The 27,509-nt window shown below is 44.8% G+C and overlaps 1 long non-coding RNA gene across 1 annotated transcript; it reads right to left on the bottom strand.

Annotated features, from left to right (window-relative positions):
* Nucleotides 1-1,078: 1,078 nt before the first annotated feature.
* Nucleotides 1,079-25,363, bottom strand: LOC135184443 (uncharacterized). The gene is made up of 3 exons (XR_010306026.1): nucleotides 25,150-25,363; nucleotides 13,531-13,700; nucleotides 1,079-1,490 (listed from the first exon to the last, which is right to left on the bottom strand). It is a non-coding gene; the product is annotated as an uncharacterized LOC135184443 (long non-coding RNA).
* Nucleotides 25,364-27,509: the final 2,146 nt, after the last annotated feature.

Raw genomic sequence — 27,509 nt, 5'->3', positions numbered from 1 at the left:
ATCCCCTGATCTTGCCTTGTGGTCCTCAGTGCTTTTAGAGTGATAATAATAAGAATGTGGTGGCATAACCAAGACTACACTGCAGCCACAGAAATGTAAGGGTTTCATTTTCAATCATCTGAGCACTGCCAAAATCATCTATGCAGAAAAATATATATCGCCAGCAGGCCAGGTCTAGTAACACTATCTCCTCTTCCTCACGTGCAACCAGAGGTACCCTATTGTGGTAGGAAACAGAGGAGGAAAGTAGAGATCACAATCAGGATTTCATCCCCGCCAAGGGTTGAATTAGAAGTGAGAGGTGTGGAAGAGAAGTTCATATGCAGTTGTCCCAGGAGAAAATTGCAGCACATAACTCTGGAAGGGGAGAACTGGGAAGCCTCAGGGTATTTAAGCATCTCCACAACCTAGTTAGAGAGAATCATCTTGCCTACAAGGGTCTCCTACACAGGCAATCAGCAGTTCTGTGGAGAAGATCCCATCTTTCAGCCAAAGGACACATGAGGAAGCCTACAGATCATTAAAGGGCCAGGTCACCAATGGTTACAACTGAGAGTGACACAGTCACAAGTCTCAGTGATGAGATTTGCTCCTTTTTAGGCCCTTCCAGGGAAGATTATTTCACTCTTAAAGACTGTCGTGGAACAGGAGGAAATGAGAATAGTATTTTTTTTTGCTAGGGCTTATCCTATAAGCTTGAGCTGCTATAAGCAGGAAAATCTGGTTTCTGAACACTAAAAAAAAAAAAAAATTCAAGGCCCTAAATGGTCAGCTGGATGCAGACTGATGGTATCAATTTTGTGGCCGTTGCTTGCAAACTCCATACAGTCAATGCTGCATTTTGGTAATTAAGGGATGGAGCAAGCATGCTCATCTTTCAAAATCACTGTGAGATCTAAAATATTCTCCATCAACCAGATGCTGGTGTTATTCTTCTGCTTTCCTAAAGGATTTCAGTGCAGTTCTGCGATGGAAGTGCTGCAGAGTGATCCTAGGTGGATTTTCTTAGCAAGCTGGGGGCTGTGCTAGTGGAAATGAAGGCATGAACTTCAAACATAAACAACTGTAACTCCCCAAATGACCTTAATTTGGAATAAGGACATCTTTATTTTATTTGGTTTAGTGGTTCTTAAAGTTAGGGCCAAGAGACTGCTGCCCAGCAGTGGAATTTCTCTGAGTCACCTTGGATAACCACACGGAACTGACTCATTCATAAATTTTACTGCTCAGTGTAATTCTATAGACTACAGTTAAGGAGCCAGTGGTTTCGTTTACTGCATTTTGGAGAACTTAAACTAACCCAGAAAAGCCAATTATCCCAGGAGTGATCCATCAGTAGGGCTACACCAGAACAGGAGGTGTAACCTTTCTGCATAAACAAGTGCTGAACAGCTCAAAGTCTCCCTGCAGCTGAATGGCACTGGTGTTCAGAAGTCACTTAGGGGCTTCTGAAATCACATGTGTCCATTTGCTTCTTGGAACTTCTGATGCTGTTGAAAGACAGAAAAAAAGAATTGTAGACAAACCTGAGTGACTAGTGCTGTGTCCTGACTGTGTTTTGAGCCACCCAACATCGGGTCTCTGATAGCTCTTTCTCTGCCACTGATCCTTGTGCTGTTGCCCAGAAGCATCAGGCAAAGCCCCTGTGAACTGCTTCACAGGAAGTGGCTTAAAAACCCAGAATAAGAAACAACTTTGGCTTGGAAGAGTGTTCTGTGGTGTTATGTCCCATACCAAATAAAACCACAATAAAAGTAATAATAAAAAAAAATCACTTCCAACTGAGATGCCAATGGGGAGGGTAATTGTGTCTAAGAAGAGCAAGGAAACTAGCAAAGGATCTACAGCACAAGTCTTGTGAGGACCATCTGTGGGAACTGAGGTTGTTTAGCTTGGAGAAAGGAGGCTGAGAGAACAAGCAAAAAGACAAAAGGAAATGGCTTCAGATTGTGTCAGGAGAGGTTTAGGTTGGGTACATGGGATCATTTCTTAGCCAAAGGTGTTGTCAAGCTCTGGACCAGACTGCCCAGTGGTGGAATCTCCATCCCTTTAGGGAATTTCACAGTCATCTAGATTTGGTGCTGTGGGACATGGTTTACTGCTGGGTTAATGACTGGACTTTATCTTAAAGGTCTATTCCAACCAAAATGACTCTATAAAGGCCACCACCTGCTCTTGTGTTTGTATTTGTGTCAGTCAATGACCAGCAAGAGCTGCAATGGTCAGTGTGTGGAGTATGAAACCATGAGGCTCAGCCTACTTCATTCTGCCTACAGCTTGCTCCTCCAGCTCCCTTCATCCATCCAGGGATTTGATATATACATATAGAGCATAAACATCAAACCTCTAAAGGAGAACCAAGAAGGAATTTTAAGAACAGATAGTCAATTAAGCATTATCTGCAGCTCTTGTGCTCACATCTCTAAACAACAAAACTCTTCCTATTACACAGCAGCTTATTTGTGTAGGTGCCAGTTGACAAGTCTCATGGACCACCAAATAGATGTTCTTACAAACTAGATGATTAGTCCTGGAACTGTAAATACAGAGGGGTGCTGGCACCATGTCTTTAAAGGAAAATACAAAACACACAGAGAGCACATACATCCTCTTGCATAGTTTACATTTCAGCTGGAAAGCCTTGGCATCTGCTGCAGCTGGGTTTTATACACAGACATGGAAATGTATACAAAGAAGAATGGTCTCAAAAATAATGCAAAGCTAGATACACTAAAAAAACTCCAAAAGGTCCAAAAAGCTTGCTGCACAACTGCACTAAGCAATAATCTTGCAGACCATTTAAAACTCAACTACCCTTTCTAGATGAGGGAGGTAATGGCATTGCTTCTGCAACATCACTTCCATCACAGCTAAATCTCAGTGAGCTGCTTCTACCTTCTGAATGGTCAAAAGTAACAAAAGAAAGTTGACCTCATAAAAAAAAAGTTTAAATTTTTTTATGTAAATAATTAATAAATACATGTAGGTGGCTCTTTAAAGCAGACATAAGGTCGTGCTTGCTCTCGAGATCCTTGATACTCTTCAATGCCCAGGGAGATGAGAAGCACACTGGATAAGATTTCCCTCTCAATGGCCAATGATTTATGTTCATTAAATGGAAATAGAATTAGCACGGCTCAGCTGCACACTGTTGAGCTGCTGCTCCTGTAAAACTGACCACTGAAGAGAGCTCCAACAGGGCTCCCAGTGACTTGTGCCCTGACTGTGGACTGCAGGGTCTAAAAATGGCACCATGACTTCCATTTGGAAGTGGTGATCTCAGAGGATGAGCAACTCAACTGGCTCCAGCTAATTATAAGTGTAAGCTTAAGAGATGTTTGTCTTCAGAAGAATTGAAAACTTCAGCTGGTGTCAGCAAAACTAAGAATTCTGGCAAGTGAGGTGAGCTCATCTTTCCCCCGTTGATCACAAACCCCCTTTGTGATGCTGACTACCATTACCACTGTGCAATGCCCTGGAAAGGAGTTATCCCAAATGTTACCCGTTGCTCTACTTGATATCACCAGCTAGAGCACCTCTGCAGGAGACAAAACCAGCCAGACTCCCAAATAAAACTTTGAATTCAAACATTTTAATTATTTGAATTGTAGTTATTCTCCTCACATCTCTCTACTTCTGCAGTTGTTATTATTGCAGATTTGAAATCTCCTATCTATAGGACATGATTAATCTGAACTGGTTTGTTAGAGACAACATCTACATTTAAAAAATCTGTATACCTGTTCCTCAAGATTCACAATTCCCTCCTCTTCACCCAAACTGATTAAGACAATTCTCATACAAGCATTTCAAGGGCCAAGGAACAGGAACATTGCAGCTCCCACTGCACTGAATCGGAACAAAGAGTCCCAAGGTGGTGACTTGTTCATTCGTACATTGACATCTGGCACCTCAGCAACCACGAGTGCTAGTGTGAAAGGAACCAAAGGGCAACCTGCATTAGAGATTCTCTCCATTGACAGGTGAATTGTTAGTGTATGCGACCTGAAATGGTAAACCAAACAGGAGTTTGGTTATCTTGGACAAACATCTTCTCTAGTTACTCTTGTGAAAGGCAGGAAGGATTACTGAGCCAAACATGGCTTTAGAGGTTAAAGAAAGCTTGTCATGACCTCACCAAAAGTAACTGAACATCCAAGGTTTTAATCAGCATTTATTTTTCCCATTTTGACAAGCTACAGAAAAGAAATGAACTCCTGGGGGTCTATTTTTTTCTAATGGTGATGACATACTGTAATAGTCATCCATGCTGAGACCTACTGGCTGCCACCTCTTCCTTCTATTAAACAAGCCCCATGATTCAGCAGAAGGCTGTTCCAGCACCCAGAGAGATTCACTCATTAACAGTGTCCTTTGCTGGTTTCCTACCCTCCTCTTCTAATCTAAACTCAGGGTGGGCTGCTCAGTAAAGAGAACAAGTTTCTACCGAAGGCACTGAAACTAAAGGATATGTCATTTTAGCACCAAATAATTACCATCTGGAAATCTGAAGCTGGGGCTTCAGGAACTTTCACCTTCTATTTAACCTGCTTATGCAGATCACAGCTCCAAAGTTCATGTACCTAGTATTTCCTAAAGCTACAAAAAGCACTGAAAACTGATCATAAGAAAGGATTTTGGAGGAAATCAACCAAAACCACAGAAGAAACAGATTAAATGGCCAAAAAGACAATTGGACAATGAAGAAAGGTGACAACTCCAGCAAAAAGGTGTCTCGCTTTATTAGCAATATAAAGTCAGCAATTAAAACAGAAACCCAAGATGACAACTGGGAACAAGGGCAATAAGTAACAAGTAAAACAAACTGGAGCTGCGGGTGAGAAAAGCTAAAGACTGCAGAAAAACGCTTATGGAGCTGGGGATAGACTGGTTTTAAAGTAACAGGAAACAGAGACATCTCAGCAATCCTGTAGGACCAGTGAGATGAAGATGGGGAAGTGGAAAAGAAAGTGGAAAACACAGAACTCTTCACAATTCTTATTTCCAAAGAGGCATTTTGACAAATTCACCAAAGAGGAACCATGAAGGCCTGAACTGAAGTAAAATAACAACTTGGAGCAGGTATGTTCTCCTAAGCTCACAGCCTCCCAGGATACCAGCACTGCTGATGTCCATCATTAACAGATTCAGGAGCTAGACCTCATCTCAATTTCTGCCAGTGCTGCAGAGCAGATGCAAGCAGTGAGACGTTTGCAAACACATTTGGGTTAAATGAGGAAAGCTAACAAGAGATTGAGTGTATTGTAGGAACTGGGAGGGGTATGCATGTACCAGTGGGTAGGTCTGGTGAAAAACAGACTTCCTAAAACAGCAGCAGTGGTGGGCTGGGGAGCTGGGAGGCTCTGAAGGGCTCAGGAGAAACAAAGCCTGATGGAGGGACAGCTGATCCTTCAAGAGCACAGACCCTATGGCTGCAGGACTGGTGCTAGACCCAGTCTTGGGCAACAGCCCTCAAGTTAATTGTATCACAGTATCACAGTATCACCAAGGTTGGAAGAGACCTCACAGATCATCAAGTCCAACCCTTTACCACAGTGCCCAAGGCTAGACCATGGCACCAAGTGCCACATCCAACCTTGCCTTGAACTGCCCCAGGGACGACGACTCCACCACCTCCCCAGGCAGCCCATTCCAGTGTCCAATGACTCTCTCAGTGAAGAACTTTCTCCTCACCTCGAGACGAAATTTCCCCTGGCGCAGCCTGAGGCTGTGTCCTCTTGTTCTGGAGCTGGCCACCTGAGAGAAGAGAGCAACCTCCTCCTGGCCACAACCACCCCTCAGGTAGTTGTAGACAGCTGAAAAACCATCACTGATGATAAAGATTAAACAGAAATGTGTCCTTTACCTTGGGAAAGAATCTGGGGTTAAAGCTGAAGTCAGAGAACTTAAATGAGAATCCAAGGGCATGTTTCTTACCATAAGGATGATTAATCCCTGGGAAATGTCAGCGAAGGAGAAACTGATTCTCCAGATGACATTTTTTTATCCCAAATTCAGTGCCTTTCTTGAGGAGCAGCCTCAGTCGAGCTCTAGCTTTGGACTAGAAAAATACACTACTGAGGAAGAACTCAACAGGTAGGATGTACAGCCCAAGACCCCTCTGGGCTTACATTCCACGGAAGAAAAAAGAAGAGGAGAAAAAAAAAAAAGAGCACCCTCAAAAATATCTACAGAGCAGTCTTATCGAGTCTGAAACACCAGTTACAGTGACAACACTCTCTTGCACTCAAGGACTGCTTCCCCTGCACTTGCTTGGCAATAAAGCAGCATGGATCAAACTAAAGGTTCTGGAGCGTTTACCTGCTTCCTGGAGGACAACAGCAGATTTGCTTGTTTTGAAGCACAATTTGCAGTGAGGATTTGGGATGAAACTGCATCTGTACACTAAGAGGGGATAAAAGGCCCAGCAGGGAAGAAAGCAATAAAAATATCATTGTAATATCCTTAACAATGATCAGTTGCCTGTGAGGGAGCAGGCTTCAGAGAAGGGTAGCATGGAACACATTTCCCTGACATGGGCATGGGTTGCACACCAAAGCTCGTTAGTAAAAATCAGGCACCGCAGTATGTGCAGCTGCCTCACTGCAGGCTATGACCTGGCCTAGAAGACTCGTCTCAGCCTGGGCTCCTATAAAACACTACCCAGCACTGTGGTGTCCACACCCATGGTGTCGGATAGGACCCTAGCTTGGCAAGCACCTGCCACCAGGCAACTTCTCCATCTGCTGCACCTTGAGACACCATGACTGGAAGCACACAGATCCGAGTCCATTTCCATCCTTATCAACTATGCAGGGCACAGAAAATAGGGAGTTGCTCAGGAGCTGTATGCGCACAGACACCTTCCAGAGAGGGTGAGGACATGGACTACTAATGTCTGCTGGAATAGCTCTTTTTGAGGAAAAAAATGGTACTGGGCTTTAAAACCAGATTTTAGTGTGCCAGTGAAAACACAATAGCAACAATTTCTAGTTTTCTGCTGCCCAGTCCCTTCAATGTTTCTCCATCATATCCCTCCTCTCCCCCCACATCCATCCTCCATTTCCTGATAACTTCTCATCGCACTGGCTCGAGCTCCTGCGAAATGGTGGTGCGCAAGGGGAAGAAAGGGAGGAAGAACAGCGCTATGATTGGGAGGGCAGGGGAAAGGGAGAGATTGAGAGAGACAGAGAGAATGTCAAAGCTCAAGTCTGGCATTTGCCTATTTAAATTCAATCATGCAGCCCTCGCCGGGCTGGAAATGGATGGCCTGCGTTATGAATTTCTGATCAGACGGCTGATAGGTTATGAGCGGGGACGTAATCCCATTGAGAAAGCCTTTTTTCCCAAGCAAGGGCAAGCAATAACTGCCCTTCAGAGATGGCTCTTTGCTTTGCCCTTTTTAGACATTTTTTCCCTTTCTAAAAAAAAAAAAAAAAAAAAGAAAAAAAAGTACAAATAAGCATTTTTATGATGATAAATGTATAATAATGCTTCCTGCCGCCCGCGCCTGCGACGGGATGTGCCTGTGCAAAGCAGACATGCGCTCAAAATAAACTGCCATCTCTTTTTTCCCCTTTTTTAAACCTAATTAGAATTCTCTCCTTCTCTCAGCTCATTTTGTACCAACAGTAGTGATCTAAAAAGAAAGTGAAAGGACTGAACGCATGGATCCAGAGCAGTATTTTTAATGCCCTGCGGGGTTTTGAATGTTTTAGACTTTGCCTTTCTTAACATGTTGTGTTTACATAAAAGGATACCACCCCCCCCCGCCCAAAAAAAAGTCACTTCAAATGGCAGCAGTGACTGTTGTGCAGGAGGCAGGCAGAAACTGTTTTAAAAGCTGATCTTTCCTTACTTCCACCCATGTGACGTCACCCAGTGTGTTGGTGTTACAGTGAGCTAATGACAATAGCTGAGGACACGGGCAGACCTACAGTAGCTAATCTCACTGGTGAGAGAAGCTGCCTGCAGCAGCGTGTTGACAGTGCCAGGGCTTCGAAGAGCACTTGATAGTCTCAAAAAAACAGAAAAGGGGAGTTTTCTATTTAGAGTTGAGGATGTGTGTCCTGAAACAACCCCCATCCCAGTCTGGGAGGACTGGAAGCAGTCAAGGGGAAAAGGAGATTGCCCCAGAACTACATTAGCAGGGAAGGTGCTTGATGCAAATGGAGCTTCTGTGCATAATCCAAAGGTAAAAAAACACATTTGTAGGTGTGGGGTGAGGGAGGGAAGAGTGGAGACAAATACTGGTATTGGAGATAAGCAGGAGCTTCCTACTGGACCTGCATGTCTAACAGCAAGGACCACTAGTGAGATACTTTGCTTATGTGAGTACTTTGAAAAAGAGAGAACTGGAGACCATAGCTGGCTACACCAGCAGGTACCATTCATGTAATGGAAACCCAGCACTGGGGAACCCAGTGACTAGTGTGTCCATGTCATTCAACTCCAACAGAAGCCCAGGAAAGATTTAAAACATAAAGCTAAGCCACTGTCAGACAATTTCAACTCAGTACCAGCTATGGGTTGACCTAGGTTTGCCTTGATGCTGTTTTTGGTTCGAGTCTTCTGTCGTTGACACCAAAGCAATGCCTATCCTCATTTATAAAGAGCTTAAACACTACACTCAGATCCTCCAGGATCTGAGCTAGGGAAGCCTTCATGTTTCTCACCAGAGAGCTATCAGCTCAATGTACATGCTCAACAATGGTTGGAAACCTCCTAAACCCAGGATCAGTGGGAAAACACCACTGTCCTGTGAGGAAAGCTGAGCTGTGAATTAATGGAGACAGGACAGCAGCAACCACCTTCTGCGTGCAGTTCATAGCTTATCTCTCTGCAGCTGCACCTCTTGTTTTTTAGATACACATTTTAGTGACAGCAGTGCTTTCAAAAAAGGTAATAACCTGAGTTACTCTTGTGCCTCTTTTCATAGAAGAGGTTTGCTGCAGTTTGGTGACTCCATGGTGTCCTACACATTCCCTAAAGAGGAATAAAGTCCAGGTGAGAAGATAGGAAAATCCTAGTCATAAGTTCCCACCTCTACACAGAGCACCATTGTCCATAGGCAAACTGTGGCTGCAGAAACACTGCAGAACCTTCCCACTGCAATCCCTGTTTCACTCAGATCTTTCCTTGCTAATGTGCTCACATATCAACAAATCACCTTAAGTAAGGAAGGAGAGTTTTTAATTGCCAAGCTGTTCCCACGGGAGAGCCTCAAAGCTGAGGGCAATGAGGCTGCAGCAGCTTCAGGCAGGTCTGGAGAGGCTGATGCATGGCCATCACAAACACAAAACCCAGCACATGGCAGAAAGAACAACAGACAAGTCACACCTCACGTCACTGCCTCTCCTCTTTGATTTGAGCCAACGGTGGCTGTTCACGCAGTGCATGCTGTCTGATTTGTGTGGTGCCACTAGCACGTGAAGACAGAGATGGACAGAGAAAGCCCAGATGTGATGTCTGTCTAGCATTTCTACAAGCTCCTCTTGGTTTCTTGGATTCATTCCCAGATGTGGCTCCTGCTTTTTTTAAGTTGTGACGTGCTGGAGTCCCACAAGACAAGTGAGCACCTTGGGCTGTCTGTTCATAAAGGAGATGGGAGTTTGCAGCTCTGTGGAATTTAAGTGCTCAGTGTGTGGAAAGCACAACACCAAAGACAGTCCCCTGTGAGCTCTAGTTTAGCAACCATCTCCCATCAGTCAGGAGCTGAAGCCAACTTCAGGCTTATAAAAGCAACTACTCCAGAACACCAAGGCTATCAAAAGTAGCAACTTCTCCTGGGCTTCCTCATTTTGCTCAGGTTGTGGATCATCAGCAAAATATTGAGCATTGCAAGGAGTTTCTCAGATGTGCTTGGCCAAAGCAGAACATCGTTCCTATGGTCCAGCCAGACCCCACATAACACTGCATCACCCCATGTAACACTGTGTCACCCCACATCAGTCCACATTACACGATGTCCCATGTTGGGATGTTGGCTGTGGGAGAGGCTACAACATCTGCTTACACAACAGCCTTTTTTTCCTCTCTTTTAATACTTTGTGCTAAATTTGCATGTGTTGAACTGACAGAGATAAAAACATGAAGGAAGAATCTGCAAAAAGAGCTATTAAGTGGTTTTCTATCCCTTCTGACAACATTGTATCTGCAACCACCTCTGAAATTTTACTTATGTGAAATGAGGGTTCCAGGAAATCCCTTCACTGCAAATGGGTCCTTAGCCTGAGAAGCACAAAGAGCTGGTGACCCAAGTGGATTCCTGCTCTCACATGCTCCAAACAGTTAATTTAGTTCAGTGTTCTCATGCTGGAATGGGCAGAAACCTCACTGTTAATAGTTGTGAAATAAGGAGGAGTTCCCTCGCCAGTACAGTTGGTTAGGGATTGTCTTATGTCCTGGAGCAGGAGAATTTGGATTATTTAATTGAAATTATAAGTATTAGCATGGATGTTCTCATTAGCCATAAAAAACTCTTTAATACTTTCAATCTGGTCACATCAGCATCTTGTGGCAACAGATCCCAAGTGCTAAGGGCACACAGTGTGAAAATATCCTAGTGTCAGTGTGCCATTGTGCATGCAGTGCCCCTTCTGGATTCTTGAGGTAGGGAAAGAGAAGACAAAAACAAGGGGCTGGAATGAATAACTGTCTGTTTGTTTCTGTTTATGTCATATGAGGTAGGAAAGCTTTGTCACATTTCCAGCAAATCACATTATTTCTGTTCAGTTAAAGCTTCTAAACCTCTCCATTTTTCATTACCAGCTCCTAAACCCAAGTGCTGATACTCTCCTTTAGTTCACAGGACTGATCAGCTCCCAGCAACCAAGTAAAACTCCAGAAGATTTTTTTAATTATTATTATTATCATTATCATCCCTGTTCTAGTCAAATATGGGAGCCCCTCAGCTGCTGATTACAGCTGCTGCCACTTGTATTTGCAATATTTGCTTTCCATATTTATTTGGTAAATCAAAACTGGAGGTGAGCTGAAGAACCAAACCTACGATAATAAAGCATCTTCTCGCAAAGAGCTTTTAGTGGATTCTTAAACTTATTAAATTTAAACTCATTTTTTTCCTGGTTTTTCACTTCTGCAGTTAATAACTTTTATATAGCGAGCCTATAATTACATTAACAAAAAAGTAAATTTCCCCCATCTCTCACTGCATTACCAGCATTACAGCCTTAATGGCGTATTAACCAGGAAAACCGCAAATTAACTCAACTCATCTTCCACTGATAGGGCAGGAATTTGTAATTTAGGCAGGCTGGAAGTTTTTCAGTGGGTTTTTTAACTGTTATCGAGCTTCTGCTTTTCCCAGTGTAACAGTAAAACCCACACAGGAGCCATTTGCACGTTCTAATCACCTCAGAGCACTTGATATTTGTTTCCTGAAATACAGCAAACATGGGAAGTTGGCTGCAGGGGAGGGCAAACCAAAGCTATGGACACAAGGATACAGCATCAGGGAGAGGTGGAGACACAATGAGACAGACAATGGCCAGAGCCACAGAACACAGAGGCTTCTCCAGAAAAGATCTCTGATAAGCATTTTTATCTAAAATCGTCTTTCTTAGCCAATGCACAGCCTCAGTGTTTCAGTTATCTCCATCATAAGCTGTCCTCAGACTCACCGTTCTACAAAACCTGTCAGTAGAACCACCAACCCCACCAGCAAGTTCAGACGAGTGCACTGAAGTCAAAGGTGTTACTGCAGAAGAGCTTGTGGGCCAGCTATTTCAGTCCTGCCTATGCAGCCACCACAACACACCCACACCAACAGCCTCAGCACACACAACTACGAACCCGAGTCAATAAATCACTAACAGAGGGGCTGAGGAAGCATTTGTGAGCATCCACCCTGGCTCTGATATGCCTGGTCTGTGACATCTAGCCTGGTGCCCCTGGATTCAGCACCAAGGTGTGGTGGGATCCTTGCCCAACCTCCAGTGCTGCAGAGCCAAGGAGCAGAGGGACAGCATAAAGTCAGGATAAAAGGAATGGGATTTCAGTAATGACTTTACCATCACAAACACATCTCTGGAATATGAGATTTCTGCAGCAGGAAGGAACCATCAGGACTGTTCTGTTCCAGAATACAAAGGCGTACGAGCTAGTGAAGCACAGCAGAAACACTCAGTGATAAAGGACATCACAGCCCTTTATAAACTGAACTGGTGATTTCCCAAATTTAATATGCATGAACAGTGCATGTGAGTCCTCTTAAATCCAAGTACCAAACCCTGCCTGTTTAATAAATCTCACCAGTACTCCACTATTAGACAGGGGATTAAAACTAATCTATCAATCCCAAAACCAAGCACAGAGTGGATTAAAATGCAAAACACATGAGAGTATGAAGATGCTTAATGCTAAATAACAAACATTTCAATCACAGAAATCATTTTTATCTTCTTGTTTATGCTAAGTAGATACTATTAGGCTTAATATCTGTATTAACACAAGTGGGGGAAGAAACAGTTTTAAGGAGACCTAAATACTTGAATGCTACTGTACTGCTGGTAAGCAGCTGATCTCTCCTCCAAGTGACTACACCACAGCGGTTAAAACAATTGTTTACTCTCTGAGGCCAGCTCAATGGTGCTTGACCTTTTTCTGTTTTTCTAACCCAAAGCAATGCACCCATAGGGTCCTGAGACAGACAGGACTTAAACCTGTTATTTGCATCTTAATATCAGAATATCACATTACCCCAAACTCTGGGGCTGTCACAGCCATTAGTCCCACACCCTGATGGTCAGTGCAGCTTGTCAGTGAGCTGCGGTTTAGGGAGGGGTTTGTTGCTTGCTTTAAAGAGTAAATGGAAAAGAGATCATTCCTCCAGAGAATAAACAAAGATGTGAAGTGTGTGTGACCAAATGACCAAATGTGACTCTACCTAACAGTTCCCAGTTCACCCAGTAATTCACTTTATCATTGTCACTCCAAATTCATAGCAGCAGGATGATTCCCCTTTCTGGCACTCTATGTGAGCAGCATGAGGTTAGACATTTCTGTCTCCATTTGTACATCTGTCCACCAGAGAGATAAGGCTTTGGTGAGCCTTGTTGTGAGCTGCAGTAGGAGAAGACACCCTGTGTGCTCCTGCATGACTCTGAGTGCTGGGAAGTGCCCCATATTTACCTGAACTTGCCTGAAAGCATCCCAAACCTGCACTACTGGGCCTTATTCCAAGCAAAGACTATGCTCTGCATCAGTGAGCAATTTGATATGAAATAATATCCAGCACAGATGGGGTTGGGGTCAGCATCATCCTCATTTCACTTGTAGGCACATGGGGCTGTGACCCGGCGCCTGCAGATGTGAAGGCTGCTGCATTAACCCGGTGCTGTTGTCACCAGCAGAATGTCTAATGAGGAGAGCGGGAGTGGCTGGGCTGCGTGTGAGGGTGGATAATGGCACCGGGGTTCAGGCTCACTAGCTGGAGAGGGACAGTTGGTGATGGAGGTGGGGGGGAAAGCAAAGCCAACCCCCTCCCTCTCCTCCACAACACTGACTTACCAGGATAGCTCTTTGTCTGTGGGGGTCTTGCCTTTTAGAGGCTGTGGTGCTATTCCAGCTGAAAAACACAGCAAAGTTGCAACTGCTCTTGTTTATCATTGCCTTGGAGGAGAAGCATGTTTTCTGAGTCCCCGAGTTCTTCCACAACAGCATGCATCCTTAATGGAGATCTTGAAATAAAAAAGAGAAGCATCCTGTGTTTTCTGAAGGTTGAAACAGTTAAATGGCAGATTTATGCTATTTTAATCTCTTAATTTTAGCAGAAGCCACAAACTCAGGAAAAGAAGAGGGGAAGGGAGCAGCACTGCATGAATTTGGAACACTGGTGTTTTATTTCACTGTCAAGTAACAACCACAAAGATCCAGCACGCCTTTCAGTACGTCTGTTTGACACCTCACATCTGACCACAGCTCAGTATCTACCTGCTCTTACTCTCCATACTGCCCCTCTGCCACCTGAATCTGAAGCACAAGCATCCCACCTACATGCATTGATGGTGTAACAGAAGAAAGTGCAAGTGTCCAATTTCACAAAAGAACCAGTGTATATAAGCAGCTCTTACCCATCTCCATCTCCCCTGAGGAAACTGCTGCACCTCTCACTTGGGCTCAGGAGTCAACCGTAAGGACAAGGCTCTTTGTTCTCCCTGTCTCCACACCAGATACACCCCAAGCCTTTGCTCTTCCCCCTTTTCGGTCAGCACTGCTCCCCAGTGACTATCATTCCCCAAACACCCAGAGTGGTTCAGTTCTGTTATTTAAAAGCATTTTCATTTTCCACACTTAATCTAACACTCAACAGCAGAGATGCTGAGGAGGAGGTGAGAAGTCAGGATCATTACAAGTAAACAGCTCAGGGTTGTTAGCAAAAGCTGTGCAAAATAAATTAATGACATTATCACCAGTAATTGTGGAAGCACTCATTAAAATGCCATTTGGAGAGAGGAAATACCTCTGACAATGGTGAAATACCTGGGAAAAATCAGTCCATGGCAGCACAGGGCCCAGAGAAGAATCCGTGGGCAGAAAGAGGAAGGAAGAATGGGAGAAATGCTTCAGAGTGCAGAAACGCTTTGAACCTACACAGCAGCTCTGCACCAACCAGAGTTACCCATAGCTCCTTTCTGCTTCTCCCAGTCAGGTCCTAGTGCTGAACTGTCAGCTGTTGTTGGTTGCATCTTTCCTCAGAAGAAAAGCCTTGCAGTAGGAAAGGCAAATGGAATGGCATGACATGGCATAGAAAGAAATCAGATGGCAATCAAATAGAATTGCAGGCTGGTTTGGGTTGGAAGGCACCTTACGAGGTCATCTAATCCAACCCTCCTGTAGTTGGCAGGGACATCAGCAACTACAGGTTGCTCAAAGTCCAAATCAACCTGACCTGGAATGATTCTGGAGATTGGGCATCTCTCTGGGAAACCTGGGCCAATATTTCAACACCTTCAGTGTAAAACATTTCTTCCTTATACCCAGTCTGTTAAGTATTTCGGTTAGGAGGGGATCTACAGTGATCATCCAGTCCAAGCTACCAGACACAACCATGGGCAGAGAAGCCCATGTGTAAGTTAAGTCCAGCACTGAAGCTTTAACTTAGTCTAAGAGAGAGAAGTAAGTCTGTCCTGTAAGTACTTGTGTCTGTTAAACAGTCCCACACCTCTGTCAGTTTCCAGTTTTCCTCTTGATACTTCTCAAGTCCTCAGGAAGTGCTGTACAAGGCCAAGGAGACATCACACAGCCTTTGTCCTGCATTGTTTGGAACTGTCTGCACCATCTCTTTGTTTTGGTGACCATCATCAATAAACCACAACAGAAACCATCTGTAGCCTTCACATGACCCAACTTAAACTGCTGTCACTGTCCCCAGAAGACAGCAGGGCTGAGGGGACCCCACACCATTGTTCAGGGGATGAGCACGGGTAGAAGTGTGCAGAGCTTTATAAGATTAATTCTTATCTCTCCGGGCAGTGGGTCAAGTCAGAACCGTCATTCAGTGAACTCCATGGATAATCTCCCTTTATTACTTTCAATCAAACTAAGTGTCTGCAAGCTGCAGCACAGTCACTAATTTATTGAAAGAAATTACTTGTAGAGCTCAGTTATGTAATAGATGAAATAGCAAACAGGCTGTATAAGCATCCATTGTGGGCTTCTGCACCTCATCGCATGGCGAAGCTGCTTCAGTCTCACTGACTTAGCACCCAGCAGCTGCTCCGAGGGGCAAGATTCACAAAAAGAAGTGGGCATGATGTCCACTTCCTAATTAAAATGAGAGAAAAGGAAATGTGATGGGGGCTGTATTTGGTATCAAACCCATGAATTTGCTGTTTGTGAATATTTAGCAATTACATTTTGTGCAAAATCAGATTTCGAGCGTGTTCTGGTTAATGGAATTCTGCTGCAGCCCCTGGACAAAACAATGTAAAGCTGCCTGGATTGTGGAAATCATTCTCCTCCAGTGATGGATAATATAGCACGAGGTTTGGCTTGGTTTGATTAATTTCAGAATATTGCAGAGACGCTGCATAATCCCTAAGATAGCAGAGAAAAGGAGGAAGACATGATGAAGTGGGATAAAAGCGCCTAGTAATGAAGTGTGGGCTGCCTCCTATCTTACAGCAAAGCCCCCCAGTTCGGGGCGTTTGGGCAAGCAGCAGCCCTAATGAGGGGCAATGCTGGACTGCACTTTCAGGCAATTGCAGGATACAATCTGAGCAGGGGGACTCTGAAAGCAAAAACCTGCTGAACATTCCCACGGCGATGACAGGAGAGGGAAGAGGCACAGAAAATGCAAGCTTCCTTTTTCTGCTCGCAACGGCCATCATTTCTACAGCCTCTGAATATGGAAAAGGCTCTGACAAATTTACAGTGGTGTTTGGATGGATGAGGATGACGAATGATGGATGAGGGAGGCAGAGGATTCCCTTATTAAAGCATCAAATCTTTCCCTAAATATCAAACAGACATCCTCGCCTCGATTGCTCCACTCACAGCGAAAAATGCACAAACCAATGAAGTCCAATTTTGCTTCTTGATGAAAACTGGAAATTTATCTGCCATTATACACACTTAATTTTCATGATGTAAATCAGTGTTGTTTTTATTCTGTGCTTTAAATAAATGAATATTTCAAATAGGTGTAAAATCTAAGAGAAATGTGGTAACACACAAAAATAAATTCAGTACAAATTAGGCAATTGCCATAATTACAAACTGGCAATCTCGGGAAAGATTTCCAGCACCACACTCCCCAGTACTTTTCCTTGGTGATCCCCAGCAAAGCTGCAGGAGCATCCCTGCTCATCCTGGGCAGGGCAGACACTGGGTGGGGGAGCAGTGTGGCATCCCAGCTCTGCAGCTCCCCCCCCCAGCACAGCCACCACAGGAGGCACAGGCATGCTCCTGCTGGCTCTGAGCTCTCAGGCAAGCAGTGACTGCTCCAACTTCCCTGCCATGTTACTGGTGCACACACAGGAATTGTGGTCATCTGAGCACTGATTGTCCACAGAAGAGTGAGAAGACTAGGTGACCATTCTTGGTGCCAGGCATGGGGCTGTGATCCAGGGCTGGGCAAACTGGAGCATGTGATGGATACATCAGGAGGTACCCACCTGGCACCAGGAACGATAATTCTCAAGTTGGGCTGACATGTCCTCCCTCCCCACCTGACACTGACCAGGGGCCAGACTGAGTGGTTTTCTTCCTAAAAATCCCAGAATGGTCAGGGTTGGAAGGGATGTCTGGAAATCAGAAAGAGCCTCTGGAGATCATCCAGTCTAACAAAGAGATCAAGGAGTTATTTTGCACCAAATATCTTCACAGAAATTATTTCAGAGCCTTTTTTTTCCAGGGGACAGATAAGAATTTGCACCACAGTTCCACCACCAACCCCCATATGCCAACTATGCCATTCCTGCTTTCCTCTCTCCCCAAAGCCCCAGCAGCTCTCCACTGTTTCACACATGCACCAGTTTTACCTTCACACCACTAAGCTGTTTGCAGATTTTACTCATCAAAGCACTCCCATATTTTCCCTCTTTGCTACGGAGCTTCAGAAGCAAAGCCTCCAGAGGAAGAGGCTGCAGACAGCACAGGCTCTGCACTCCCAGGCTCAGCATCCCAGGAAATGGAATCCACATGAGAAAACATCCCCTTAACCACCTTTTTATTAAAGCATTTTCTCCCTTTTTTCTGTGGAAAAAAAACCGAAACCCTCCTGCTCCATTTACAAAAATAATTGTTTGGCTCAGTTCAATCAAAAATGACCCAAAAAAATCCACTTTCAAAATTTAGCTGTTGTTTTTCATGTTAAAGGTCAAGGATTTTCAATCAAGACAGATATTTAGGTGGAAAATTCCATTTCCTCACAACACCATTTTTAGCTGGGAAAATAAGTGTGAGTGAAGCTTTTTTCCTCAACATCTCTTGCTCCTCAGCTTAATGAGCTTTATGTGCACTCCTTACATCATCAGTGTGTGGTGAAGGATGTCAACAACCTCTCCCATGAATCTACAGGCAATGCCACCATTGCTGCCTGGTCACTGCAGGATGCCACCAATGCTTCCATGAACCTACAGGAAATCTCTCCATCACTTCCCAGTCACTGCCTAACACCACCACACTGGGAAGAGGAATAATGGGCATTAACCCTAACAGGAAACTTCTAGAAGTATCTTTGCATCAGAGTCATTCATAGCTTTACCCTTGGGAGATGTGGACCTTCTCCAGGGCTCAGCATGGGAGACAGCTCTATTTTCAAGTTGTCACTGATGCTCCTCGATACCTGCCCACAGTTTGCAAGCTCCTGTGTCCCCCACTGTGTGCCTGCCAAGATCAAGCAGTAGAAGCGAATCTGTGCAGCAGCAGGAGATGGATAGCATGAGACGGAACCAAAAATGATGGACCTTGTTCAAACAAGAGTGTGGAGGGGCCAGGAGGTCACCTGTGGGCAGACTGGGATTTGTTTGGATTTGCTTTTCTTGCAAGTGCTTTCAGCACACAAAGTGAACCTCTGTGAAAATACATCAGAGAATCATGGAATTGTTTCGCTTAGAAAAGACCTTTAAGACCACCAAGTCTAACCACTAACCCAGCACTGCCAGATCATCACTAAACCAAGTCCCTCAGCACCATATCCACATGGCTTTGAAACCTCTCCAGGATGGGCACTCCACCAACACCCTGGGCAGCCTGGTCCAGGGCTTGACAGCCCCTAAAGGCAAGAAATTGTTCCTCATATCTAACCTGAAGTTCTCCTGATGCATCTTGAGGCCATTTCCTCATCCTATTGCTTGTTCCTTGGCTTCAACCTCATTTGAGCAAATACATCAGGATAGCTGGAGAAGACAGAAAAAGGCTTCTCATCAGGGCAGAGGCTTTTCTAGTAGAAGATTTTTTTTTTTGGGGGGGGGGAGTGGTAAATAAATTATTAGTTGGGTAAAGCTGCATTTGTTCTTAAAGGAGAAGAGGATCAAAGTCAGGCAGTGTGAGGGAGATGGAAACAGCCAGAACGAGATTAGGCTGCAACACCTTTAACTCTTCTTTTATTACTGCATCTAATAGATTCATTTAAAATTATTTTTAACCTTACAATTTCATATTTTAAGTCTCTAATAAATCACATTTATCTCCCTTGGGTGATGTGTTTTGAGATCTGCTTATTTATTCACTTTAGTACCTGAATGGTTGTGGTAGAAACATCTTTCCATAGTATTTTTACCACAGCAGAGTCTGAAAGGAAAGCTGCACTTCTGATTGTATGTCTGAAAACAAAACATCACCTCTTGCTTTTCCCTTCAGAAGAGGCAGCAGCTGGGGCTGCTGGGCTCCTGCTGTGCACCTCACAACCCACCCAGGTAAGACCAGAGCTGACATCATCACTCTCACATCTAAACGACTCACTGCCATGGGTGGAAAGCAGCACAGCTTGAGACATCCCCAACCCAGCTGTGCTGGAGAGCAGGGTGGGGATGCAGAAGTCCTGTGTGATACATACAGACTGTGTTACCTAGGAGTTCAACATCCCTGTGACCTCCTTTCAACAGCCATGTTACAATTTATGCAGCCACTGGACTAGCAATAGGATGAAGATGACAAGAATATACAAGAAAAGTGACAGGACAAGAGGAAATAGCATCATGCTGCACCAAGAGAGGTTTAGGTTGGACATGAGAAAATTTCTTCCTCAAAAGGGTTGTCAAGCCCTGGACCAGGCTGCCACAGCCAGTGGTGGAGTTCCCATTCCTGGAGTGGTTTCAAAACCATGTAGATGTGGTGCTGAGGGACATGGTTTCGTGGTGACCTGGCAGTGCTGGGTTAATAGCTGGACTTGATGGTCTTAAAGGTCTTTTCCAACCTAAATGATCCTGTGACTCTATAAACCATAACAGCAGGAACAAACTGCTGTAACATTAATGACTGGGAAGTGTCTACCTCGCTGCAGTGCCCCATCTGTTTGCACTTTCAGCCATGGAGGGCACAGCAGCTGCCAACTGGCTCCATTTCATCCACCCCCAGTTCTAGCTTTGTCACTACAATGCATGTGGACTAGGGAAAAGTTGGCTGGGAGTTGCAAGGACCCAGTCCTACTGCCGCCTTATCAAGCACCGCTTCTTCACTCCTTGAGCTCTTGCCAGTCCTCACAGCCTCCACCAAAGGACCTGCCTGGCTCATCCCTATCTTGTATATTCAAGTTAGGCAAAGGTGACATTGATAAAAGGAGTTCAACAAAGGAGTTTCTTCACCAGCCATTTTCTACTTAAAATGCAGTGTACCTCACTATTGCCTGCATACCAATAAAAGCCTTGAGAGATACCATCCTCACAGCAGACTCCAGCTCTTTGGCTGTCCCAGAGCTCACGGGTTCCCAGCAGAGCAGCAGCCTCCTCCTTCCTCCACATCGCTGGACCAGCGCCATCTCCCACATACACTCCAACCCACCTTTGGTTTCACCTCCTCCTTATGTTACAGGCTGAGGGAAAACAGATGTCTCAGCATTGCTCACAGAAAGGGCTGCTGTGCTGCAGCAGCCCTGAGCTGCACTCCCATGTCTTCACCGGGATGGTCTCCCAGGAAGGATGTTCCCCTTTCATTCATGGGGCAGCATCTCCAAAGATGCCATTTCCTTGGGCAAGCTTAGGTACACAGAATAGAATCAGAGAAACACTTTGGTTGGAAAAGATCTTTAAGATCATTGAATCAAACCACTATATAACTCTACCAAGTCTTTGGCTAAACCAAGTCATAGAATCAGTCAGGGTTGGAAGGGACCACAAGGATCATCTAGTTCCAACCCCCCTGCCATGGGCAGGGACACCCTACCCTAGATCAGGCTGGCCAGAGCCTCATCCAGCCTGGCCTTAAACACCTCCAGGGATGGGGCCTCAACCACCTCCCTGGGCAACCCATTCCAGGGTCTCACCACTCTCATGGTGAAGAACTTCCCCCTTACATCCAGCCTGAACCTACCCATCTCCAGTTTCACTCCATTCCCCCTAGTCCTGTCACTCCCTGATATCCTCAAAAGTCCTTACCCAGCTTTTTTATAGGCCCCTTTCAGATACTGAAAGGCCACAATAAGGTCACCTCAGAGCCTCCTATTCTCCAGAGTGAACAGCCCCAACTCTTTCAGTCTGTCCTCATAGGAGAGGTGCTCCAGCCCTCTGATCATCCCGGTGGCCCTTCTCTAGACACGCTCCAGCATGCCCACATCCTTCTTGTAATAAGGGCTCCACAACTGGACACAGAACTGACATCCCTCAGCATTACATCTCTGCTTCTTTTAAACACCTCCAATGATGGGTATTCAACCGCCCCCCTGGGGAGCCCATTCCAGTGTTTAAGAAACCTTTCAGTGAGCAGAAGGGAGCAGCTGCAGTTCTGGTTTTAGAATGTACAGTCATTTCCTTCACAGACTCCCAGAATCCCTGTATGGTTGGGTTAGAAGAGACTTCTGGGGATCATCTAGTCCAACACTTCACTAAAGCAGATTTACCCAGGTTGCCCAGGATCACAATGTACAGGTGGGTTTGGAATCTCTCCAGAGGGAGAGACTCCACAACCTCTCAGGGCAGCCTGCCCCAGGACTCCAGTAACCTCACAACAAAGTGTCTCCTGTTCAAATGGAACCTCCTGGGTTAGTGTGTGCCCACTGCACCTTGTCCCGTTGTTAGGCACCACTGAAAAGAGTGATCCATCCTCTTAACCCCCACCCTTTAGCTATTGATTAGCATTGACAAAATGTCTGATAACATCACACATGAAGGACACAGCCACGAGAAAATCATCATTTCAGGCTTCTGTGTGGGATCCCTGAGTGTCTGAAGGAAGGCAGAGCAGATCAAGCACTGGATGTCTTACTAAGGAAATGCAGGTGGAAGAAGTCTGGATGGAACAGCCAAAGATCGAGACATCTGACCGATGACGAGAGCAGCACAACGTGCCCAGACTGTCAGCAGCTGGATGAGGGAGAAGCAGGCTGGAGGCACCAGCACCGACACAGTAGCAGCTGGCACAAGATAACAGAAGCCTGTAGACTGCTGGCCACTGAATTCCACTTTTTTTCCTTTTCAGAAGTGGTGAGAGATCAGTTGATGCCTCCTAGTCCCTTCCAATCACGTTGTCTGTGATTTCCGTGATCTCCTAAAGCTAAAGAGTTTAGTCCTCATTCAAACAGAAAGTCTACAAGACCACAGAGGGAAAACCACGGGCTGATGTCATGTGTAAAGTCTGGGAAAAAAGCCTCACAGGCTTATGGGGCTGCCCTAAAACAAGGAGCACGCTTCAGTGGGAGCTCTTCAAGGCAGCAGAGTTCTCAACTGCACTTTGCTGTTTTGTCCTGGACACACTCTGACAACACAGAGCAGCAACCCAGCTCAAGTACTCCCACTTTTCCACAGACAACACCTCCAAAAAGGTTTCCAACTGTAAGAAAGCAAGCCTATCATTAGGTAATTAAGCAGATGCACTGACATTTTTCTTTTATGTTACTCTTTATATTTTTAAAAGGCACCAGGACAGGGCTGTGCTAAAAAGCAATAAAGCACGGGTAATTTAATACTAAATTACATCCATATTGAAAAGTTTACATGAAGTCAAGAGCAGACAGAGGTCAGGTTTTCAACAGGACTGTCTTTAATTGTGGCCATCAGTTTTAGCAACCCAGATCTCTGGATCAAAGACAAATCTAATGCGTTTCCTCAAGGCGGAGCAGTGAAAGCAGACAGCGAGCACGGCACTATCGTACGCCAAAAGGTCATAAAAATTATTATCAGAGGGGGAATTGGTCCTGTGGTTCTGCACACACCTTCTTCCCATCACATCCTGGCCGTTGGACAGTTGCATTTTCCTGCCAGATTTTTCAGCAATTGGGAATGTACATTACAAATGCAACTAGGAGTTTTCAGATGCAAAGGGGTTTCCTTGTCCCCTAATAAACATGCCACCTTTGTGTAGGGCTCTTTGAGGTCTTTCACTTGGTTTCAATCACACTCGCAGCCCACTGAAACAATTCCTCCCTCCTCAGAGATGTGAGCTGAGACACTGTTTTCTTTCTAAGGGGGTGAGAAAAAAAGAAAAGGGAGGAAAAAAAAATAAAATGAGGAGTAAATTATCGGCAAATCAGATAGAAACAAGTTTCCTCGATCTGCAGATCCATTGTACAAATGAAGCAATTTCATCTCTGCTTGCTCTGGGGGGTGGGATTTTAAGTGGCCAAGGGGGACTGGAACGGGATGCGAGCAGACGAAGCATCACAACATTTGCATGCACAGACCACTCAAATCCGCACCAGGAGACTACTTGTGAGAATCCATCTTTTTTCACTTAACAAGATACAAAATATAAAACACATTTGCTTCTTATTAAGCCTCTCTTGTAAGTGGTTCCAGGTCCACCATTTTTAAAGAGAGGGAGAGGGGAGCCTGGATGCTCCCTTGGGGATTTCACGGGAGTGACTGGAGATGAGGTACAGGCTGGGAGCCTTTATTACTTTCTTTTTTTTTCCCCTTTCTTCTTCTTTTTTTTTTTTTTTTTTTTTAACTTTTCCCCCCCCCTTCTCTCTAAAAGCACAGAAGGAATAACATTTTAAATCATTAGCATTTACTTTAAGTAGCACTTTCTTCCCTTAAGCTTCCCTTCCTGGCCCTCGCCCCATTCGCCCCATGCCTGAGCTCCTGTGGAGGAGCTGCCCTGATGGAATCACATTCTGCTGTTTAAAGGCAGAAGGTGCATTTTTGCAGCTCTGGCCTCCCAACTGAGGCAGCTGGGGAAGAAACTGCACTCTTGGTTTTCTCTAAAGCATACCAAGAACAGGATTCTTGTGTTTATTGGCACCTAGACCAACAAAGCATAGAGCCACTTAAAGTCCCTTCAGTGTGGCTGGAGTGGTTTCTAGTTTGGTTTGAAAAACACCACAACACAACCCCACCATCCTTCAAACCACAGGGTTGTAGCAGCCTCAGCTCAACCCACAGCCCCATGTCACACATTCTGCAGCTTTTCCAGCATTTCTGTGCTTGTTAAATATTAGATGCAATATTAAAATATTGAAGAAGGGAAAAAAAAAAAGAGGCTGGTAACAACTGCTTGAATTTACAGCACAAAGAGATGGGTGGAGGTGAGGTGTGAAAGAAGTCATAGGCTCAGCAGGTTCCAGCACATTACAGGAAATAGTTATGAAAAGCTCCTCAAAAAAGAGGGCATTCCATAACTATTCCTGTTCACAAAGGAAGGAAAACCCAGTTGCTCCTTTTACTGGAAATCAGGTGTTAATGAGACCTCTTCAGAAATAAAAACCATGGCATTTTCACCGCAAAACAGAAGGGTTGTTCTGCCTTTCAACTGCCCTAAGGGAAGCGTGGGGCACAGGTGCTTTGTCCTGTACATCTCATGTTTCTAAGAAAATGGACCCTGTTTCTGGAATGGAGCAGGGGTTGTTTTTCCTTTCCAGGGAAAGAAAGAAGAGGAAGAAATTCTTTTTTTAAAAGCAGTCAAAGGGATGGAAGATGGAGCGTTGGAGGAGGAGATAAAAAATAACAATCAATTTAAAATAAAACATCATCTCTGCTACATTTAGCACCAAAACCACTGGGATGTTTCCAGAACATCTCCCACAAGTTAGGCAGTTGCCACATCTCCCCTAAATCTCCTAGAGACCCCAGTTGTGAACTAAAGCATCTGTCGAACAACCTTTTGCGGCATAATAAGTTCAACAAGGAAGTTCACTTCCTCGGAGCAGCTGTGCCGGAGGTTAAACGCTGGACCCAGAGGTAGTTTGTCAGAGCTCGGGAGGTGAGAGGTGCCTCTAATCAGATGCACACAGCTCAGAGCAGGAGGTGTCTCATCACCAAAGGTCTCCTTTGGGGTGAGGGACCTGGCAGGGCTCTCTGGTCACAGCCAAGTCCCCTCTGTAGGGTGGTGGCACCACCCCAGCTCCAGCCACAGAGCAGCTGCTGCTGAGTCACAACATCTATTTGTCAGCGGTTACAGCAGAAGAAGATCAGGCCCCGCAGGGATCTTGTCTCTCACTCCACCTTAGAAAATACATTCACTGCCTCACCACCCAACTCTTGGCCATCCCGACCACCTTAGAACCAGAGGGACACCCACTTTTGCACTCCTCACCTCTCAAACATGCTCTCCACCATCTCCTGCCACTGTCTTGTTCCAGCAGTTGTCTCTGTGCTGATACTCTGAGGTAGAATGTGAGGAAAACACAGCTCTCACCTTCCCAACAGTAAGCAACTGTTCATTCACAAGCCACAGCTGAAGAAGTCACTGTTGCTAGGTGGCCTGGGCCTTCTGCCCAGTTAAGTGGAGCACTCAGGTGCTTCTATAGAAGTGCTGATTTTCTGCCAGGGTTACACCAGGTGACAGCAGTTAAGGAAGGTGAAGAACATTTCACACTGTCTTTTTGAAGGTTTTGTAAGTCCTGGCAGCACAGTGACTTGTTCTGGCTAACCAGCAGCACATGGGCTGAGCTGGGCATGGAGTCATCCCTTAGAAGAGAGGTTTGTGGTCTCACATCTCAAGCTTTAGAGCTTGCTCTCAACACAGAGTGACTGCAGAAAGCAGCAGTGATGGGATTGTTGTTGACTCTTAACCAAGTGTGCAGCTTCATGGCTATTTTCTGGAGAAGTGCACTCTTTGGGGCTGCTAAATGGGAGCAGCATTGCAGCAACAGGTCCCAGACACTACATGCACCTCCAGCTTTCTCCTGTCAGTATCACAGTAGTATCATTGTCCTTTTAAATATGCCTTCAAAAGCAGGACTGGCTACAACTGTCCTGAGAAATGCAGTGAAAAGAGGTGAAGGTATTAAGCACGAGATCAAAGAGCAGACCCTAACAGCCAGGCTTTCCTATGGCTCTTCTCCATGCATCATCCTAAAAAGCACTTCAGAACCTGCTCTTGTGACTCACAAGGTGGCACTTAACATCAGCATGAGAGGGTTTGGGGCTGGAGGAGGGATGACCTGGGTGGAAGGTGTAGGGTTCAGATTTTAATTCCTTTGTCCCTCAGTCACCTAATCCATAAAACAGAGATAATAATGATCAGTAATCTTAGAAGGCTATAATTGATTAGGATCATCAAGAACTTAGCAGGAAGGTTTTACAGACCTGCAAGTCTATTAATTATTTTATCACTATCATTGCTGACAAATACTATGACTTTCCTCCTTTTCCTTTGTGCTATTTAGACTGGGAAGGTTTTGGGGTGATCCTTCTTTCTGCTTGATCACCTAGCTCATGTCACCCCAAGCCACATCCCAGCTGAAGTCCTGGGGTGTTGTTACAATAAATAAGCAGAATTTTAACTGTAAGTTCTTGAGACCAAGGTTTATGTCCCTCTGGTATTGACCAGCAGGAGATCAGACAACTTGAGGAACACATCTTAACCAGTACCTGCAGTTGGTGTGTAGGTCCACACCATGCTTGGACCAGGATGGGTGGTGGAAGATCTCATTTTATTATGGCCTCAGGACACTGAGATGGAATGGGTCTAACAGGAAGGGGAAAGTTATTGAGCCACAAGCTTTCTCTCAGATGGTTTTCTCTTCAGAAGTTTACTTTACCTCCCAAATTAAATTTTTTGGTAATATTCAATACCTTTATTTAAAAAAAAAAAAAAAAAGGCATGAAGTTGTAGCAGTGTGTCCAGAGTTATTTATTACCTGTCTCATGGTCTGAACAAATATGATTTTGTTACTCTGTGTTGTCAATAGAAGCAGCACATATGGTTCTGGTTGACAAAATTATGATAAAATTCACTGTATCCTAAAAAATGATTGAAAAGTTTGCAGATGGTTTCTGGGCATACAAGGAGGGGGAAGGATTGAATTTCAACAAAAGACTTGCCAAGTTTTTTTCTCTTCTTACTGTTCACCCTGTTTCCACATCCCAGTTTTTCTCTTATTAGATACTAGGGTAAAGCAGGTATCCAGCCCACAGATCATATGTTTCTCTTTAGCTCTTGGCATTCCATCACACTTTGTCATGTTCACATTATGCTAGAGCCAGGTTCACTCACAGATAAACATGAGGTGACATCATAACCAAGAGTCACAAACAGCTAACCATGATGAACAGGAATCTAAGGAGTGTCAAATTTGCACCCCAAAAATGTCATGTTTGAGGGACTTTGGGTCTTATATTTTGAAGATATCACTCAATCCTCAATCTAAATTTTGTCTTTGATGTTTGTTTGTTTGTTTTTTCTTTAAATTCCATTTATGCTCTCAGTTCTTTTATTTCCCAAGAGACAAAAAGTGGGGAGTGGACCAGGAACTGCCAGCCCGGATCAGATGCCATCTCATGTCTTGTTGGAGCTGATAGCCCCCTTTTCCTGAGCACTGTTCACATGGTGAAGATAACCCCATCTGTGAGCTCTACTGTAGCTGCTCCCTATGCTTTCAGAAATGATGGGAAAGTCCATCCATGCCCTGCTTCTTGTGTTTCATCTTCCAAACATCTTTACAGTGAGAT

This window comes from Pogoniulus pusillus, chromosome 20, assembly GCF_015220805.1.
Source record: "Pogoniulus pusillus isolate bPogPus1 chromosome 20, bPogPus1.pri, whole genome shotgun sequence".
NCBI lineage: Eukaryota > Metazoa > Chordata > Aves > Piciformes > Lybiidae > Pogoniulus > Pogoniulus pusillus.
Note: the sequence above shows the minus strand (reverse complement) of the source record. Positions and strands in the feature narration are given on the sequence as shown.